The sequence below is a fragment of the Lactuca sativa genome, chromosome 3, assembly GCF_002870075.4.
Source record: "Lactuca sativa cultivar Salinas chromosome 3, Lsat_Salinas_v11, whole genome shotgun sequence".
Classification (NCBI taxonomy): Eukaryota; Viridiplantae; Streptophyta; class Magnoliopsida; order Asterales; family Asteraceae; genus Lactuca; species Lactuca sativa.
The window spans coordinates 66,174,857-66,179,992 of record NC_056625.2 but is presented as its reverse complement, the minus strand read 5'-3'; the positions used below and the strand labels follow the sequence as shown (position 1 = coordinate 66,179,992).

The 5,136-nt window shown below is 31.8% G+C and overlaps 1 long non-coding RNA gene across 7 annotated transcripts; it reads right to left on the bottom strand.

The window, feature by feature from the left end:
* Positions 1-1,188: 1,188 nt before the first annotated feature.
* Positions 1,189-4,706, bottom strand: LOC122196869 (uncharacterized). 7 transcript variants are annotated; one of them, XR_006189192.2, is made up of 7 exons: positions 4,128-4,706; positions 3,815-4,037; positions 3,326-3,716; positions 3,152-3,236; positions 2,502-3,057; positions 1,576-2,381; positions 1,189-1,488 (listed from the first exon to the last, which is right to left on the bottom strand). It is a non-coding gene; the product is annotated as an uncharacterized LOC122196869 (long non-coding RNA). The 7 variants fall into 7 exon arrangements; XR_006189189.2 differs by having other exon boundaries at positions 1,576-3,057; positions 3,326-3,506; positions 3,609-3,716; positions 4,128-4,705; XR_006189191.2 differs by having other exon boundaries at positions 1,576-3,057; positions 3,152-3,248; positions 3,326-3,359; positions 3,609-3,716; positions 4,128-4,704.
* Between the last annotated feature and the right edge of the window lie 430 nt (positions 4,707-5,136).

Here is a 5,136-nt window from a genome sequence, read left to right as displayed (position 1 = left end):
ACAAAATATCGAAAAGATAAAAAAAAAAAGTTATCAAATTGTTAAAATTATATATATGGAGTGGTTCAAATGAGAACAAAAAAAGATTAAAAACTGTAACAAACTCTAACTTTAGATGTTTATAAAGTATTTAGGGTAACCCTAAACCCTAAACCCTTTATAAACATCTAAAATTAGAGGTTCTTACGGTTCTTAACATTTTTTGGTTCTCATTTGAACCTTTACCTATATATATATATATATATATATATATATATATATATATATATATATATATATATATATATATATATATATATATATATATATATATATATATATATATATATATATATATATATATATATATTCAAATTTACAAAATTATATAAATGGTCCTTGAGGTTTGTAGTATATTGCAAATTTGGTACAAGGGTAAAAATAGTTTTTTTCATTAAAATCTAACAGGCTGAAAAGGTAAATTTAACGACAGATTTTGCAAACCACATGGACCAATGGCATATCGTTTTCCTTGAAAGTGTTTAGAATGAGATATTTGACAAACCATACGGACCAATTATTAAATTTTGTCTAATATATATGATTTCATGATTTAAAACTTATACTTTTGACACATTTTTTTGTTATTGAGTTTGTATTATATTACAATAATAGTTATAAAATTAATTAAACTTTTATAATAAAAATTTATAATTATTAATCAAGTATTTTAAATAAATTTTTAATTAAGAGATATATCAACTTTTTAAAGTTATTATAACTTCGAATTTAACATATAATTAGAAAATGTAAATTTGAATTTTAAAATGAACTGTATCATGACACATGTATAATATTAATGAGGAGTTTGTATTAGAGTGATACTTGGCAGCAATAATAATAATAATAATAAGTAGTTGGGGTACCCCGCCCCGCGGGGTTCGGTTAAGTACATAGTTTGTCTTTTGGTTATTGGTTATGTATGTGGTGTAGTGATAGGTAGTGTGTCGTTGATTGTTATATTTAAAATGTAGGGTTAATTATTGTTACTATGTGGGACAGTTTACTAAACAGGAGAATGTTTTGATTTATTTATGCATGGAGAACGGGCTTGAATAATAAAAAACACACTAAAATGAAATTTATAATACAATGTACTTTGGTTTTTCGTAAAAAAATTAAATAAATTGAAAAAGACAAACAAAACGATGAAAGGTAAAAGTACGTTGCTATTCAGTACATATGCCAAGTAAATATGAGAAAAAGTACACGCAATAAATGTTGACTACGACCAAACAAAACCGAAATGTAAAACTAAATCTAAAAAGTCAAACTCAAAAGTCTTTGTTTTGAAGAAACAAAAAAGAGACACAAATATACAAACATCAAGTAGACAGAAAGAACCATAACCGCACAAAAAAACAGATACTTATACCGTTAGATTCACTCCTTTAAGATTTGCTCCCACATGATTTCCTTGAAATAGAAGCCCATCCCACAGTGTAAGAACTAAAAAACAACCAATAATGAGAACAAATCAATGAAAAGAAAAGTAGGTGTTATTTGAAATTTGGGCAATTAAACATAGAAACTAACCACTTTCCCAAGGAAGCATATTCATAAATATTGAAAGGAACCATGGTCTAGAGACGCAGGCGGGGCAACCTCAACTGTCCAAGGTATGCAAGGGCACTTTCATCCAAAATTGTTAAATTTGAAATTTTTTTAAGTATAAAAACATTATACAGGGGCATTTTGGTCCAAAACTGTTGAAATCAATTTTTTTTAACAAATGTAAAATGAGCATTCCATAAATGTAATAAAAAACAAATACCATGGGGGAGCCAAGTAACAAAAAAACCATATAAGTGCAGGGATACGTCTACTTTGAATCAAATTTATAAATAGTAACAGAGTTATGAGCCAAGTAACAAAAAATAAACAAATTACATGCTTACAGGCGAAACATAACAATCTAACTTCAATAAATTGTAGGAAAGTACTCAAATGGCCCTAGATAAGTGGTATACAAACAACTTTGCCGATCATGTTGCCATAAAATATCCAGTGGGATGAAAACATTATTATTAGTTAGTTGTATAGGTTTTATATTCAATTCAATTCTTTACCTTCAATGTCAAATGATATTAAATCGACAAACAATATCGAAAATAGATTGTAAAGGTTTTTTTAATAGCATAAAAACTAATCTATATGACTATTTTTTTTAGTTACGTTTTGTTTAGTTACCTGTAAGCTAACAATCATTTTTAAAGAAAAAAATATGAGTTAATAACGAATCCCAAACTCAAGTTAACTTTGAATAGAGGTTGAAACTTAACTTTCACGGGGTATGGCATAATGAGGAGAATGGCATTGAGAGAATGCATCCTAACATCCAACTGAAACGGACACAAATACCCCTCAAAATGGTCATGTCCATTTTCATGCATGTTTTTATCTCGTTTTAACATGAAAGCCTAAATGCAAGAAAGGCTTACTAAAGTTAAATTGTAACCTACAGGGGTAAGAAACAGATAGATTATGAACCAAAATACACTATCAGCGAGTCCAACAGCTCCTGCACATATATGTTTATTAAGAGAGAAGGTGAGGAAGGGTATTAATGGAAATAACACAAAGTGAAGCTTTATTTTTGAAATACTTGCCTGGAAGACTATTTTAAAGAAATATCCCCATACACCAGCAGTCTTTCTATCATGAGTTTCTTTGAGATTGTTGTTGGGTTTTATGGGGATTCTGTGGGAACTTAATCCCTCTAAGGGAGAAATGTAAGAGCCTCTTTCTGTGTCTAAAACATGACTATCGTCTATCAGAAAAGAAACAGAAACACCACTAAGTTTCTTAATATGTTCTTTAAAAAGATGGCATTTTAACAAACACTTTCAAGGTACAATTAGTCTTCCCTTTCAAAATTGGCTCTGTAGGTCGTTCTTTTCCAGTAAGAGGCAGCGAAGTAGGATAATGGCAGTGGGAGAGAGAATAACAGTGAGAGAGAGCCGATATAGGTGTCCCTACACTTTCTTTGCCATCGTGTTCACCCATATTTGTGTACATCTAAAAATTGAAGTCGGAGAATGGATGAACCCTAAATCAGCAAGAAATCTGAAAATTGAACTGTATTCAACATCTGAAATCAAAGATTGCTTACCAGAACAATTTACACAATAGAACAATGGACATTTAAACATTTAACATGCTCTTTCTTCTCTTAAGCATTTTATCAAACACTTGGTCTGCACATATAACTTTTGGAGTTGTTAATCTAGAATTATATATGTTGTTATATAAAAATGAACAAATTTCAAGCTTCACAGTGACGAACCTCAATCATTTGAAAAACTTAATTACCAATGACTCTGCAATAACAAAAATTCAATTTTAGTAATCCCTAATATGGAACAAAATTTCACCAAACCTCCACAAGAAACTTCGATCGAATATCAAAAGAAAGGTCAATTGATACGAATTGATAAAATAAGGATAGGAAGGTTTAGGAATTTTATCTGAAAACATAAGAAACAACAAAATTAATGTAAATAATTAACTATAAATGGTCCAATTTGTGAAGCATAATAAATTTCAACTTAGAACCAAGAAGATGGAACCTGATGGGGAAGTAGTAGGCGGTCATACAGGTTAGGGATCAAAATATGGTAGAGTGACACTCCATAGATGCCTGTTTCTCAACGGGAGCACCAAAAATAGCTCGATGTCTTGATGATCAAAGAACCCAAAACCACATTAAACATTTGCTTTATAAAATTATTAATTAAACCTTCTCATCAAATTTTCAAAGGGTTTTAAGACTTACAGAAAGTTACCAAAGGATGAACTCCTTCTTCTTCGACTGGATGAAGAAGATAATAAACTGATCGAAGGCAAAGCCACAGAAGGAAGTGGTACCAATTTTTGATATGGAGAAGATGTGTAAGAAAGAAATGCTCCCAAAGATCTGGTAGCGAGTGAGTTGTAGCTAATTGAGGCGAATCAACAAACACTTGGCGTGCATGTCTTGCAGAGATTCTATCGTTCTTCTGAAGCTTGTAAATGATTGATAAATAAAGTTGCGTACAAGCAAAGAGATGCGAAATAGATTGATAAACTCCCACAAAAGAAACACATACCGATAGGGATCCGTCTTAGCCACTGTTGTTGTGTGTTGTTTAGTTGTCGACACTGCTACCTCTGCGTGTACTGTGGTTGGCGCCGCTGCTACTGAAATTGATTTTGATGATTAGGGTTTCAAGGTTGATAGTAGTAATTAGGGTTTGGACGGTAACTGCCACCACCACCGTCGTACAGTCCGCCACTTCCACCACCGTTGCCAATACCAGGAAGTTATAGACGTTGTGAACCATCGGAGATAACGAAGACAACATGTATCAATTAGAAGAAAACAGTAGAAGAAAACCACTCGGATGCACAAACTTACCCGATGACGGAAAGTGGCGGATGATTTGCGGATATGGCGTCAAGGAACTGGAAACTTGTTTCCTAACAATCGAGTCGATTCTGACGTTTTCTGGAAAGGAATCAGATAGCGTAGCAGGAGAGGTGGGTTGGGAAAGTGGTGATTGAGTTAGGGATATGCGATGAAGGAATCGCCTTGTGACAAAACCAAAGACAGGTGGGAAGGAAATCGGTGGTGGACTGCTTATCTAAAGAATCCAGAAGCATCCAATTGATAAACATCAAATACAATACAGTCCGATAAATGTAACGATGACCGATCCAAAGAATGTACGTAATGTCATAAAATGCCCACCAAACTGAAACTCCAACCAAAGCTATAAACAAAGGACCATTTATGTCAATCCCTTAGCTACTTTACTGTAGCTAAGGGTAGACAATTTTAATATATTGTATAATAATAATAATAAAACTATCCAGAATAAAGATTAATGAAGAACTGAAAACTGACTATGGACCTTTGCAATTTTTTATTACTATTGCTGCTATTGCATTTTTTGATTACTGCTGCTATGTTTTAATTTATTGCTGCTACTAATTATATTATGAATTCATTAGTTGGTTTTAAACTCATCTAATTGGTATATAATGTTAAAATGGTTAGAAATCAGAAACAAGAAAAGAAATTTCTTAGATTGAGGATTTAATTAATTATGAATGAAA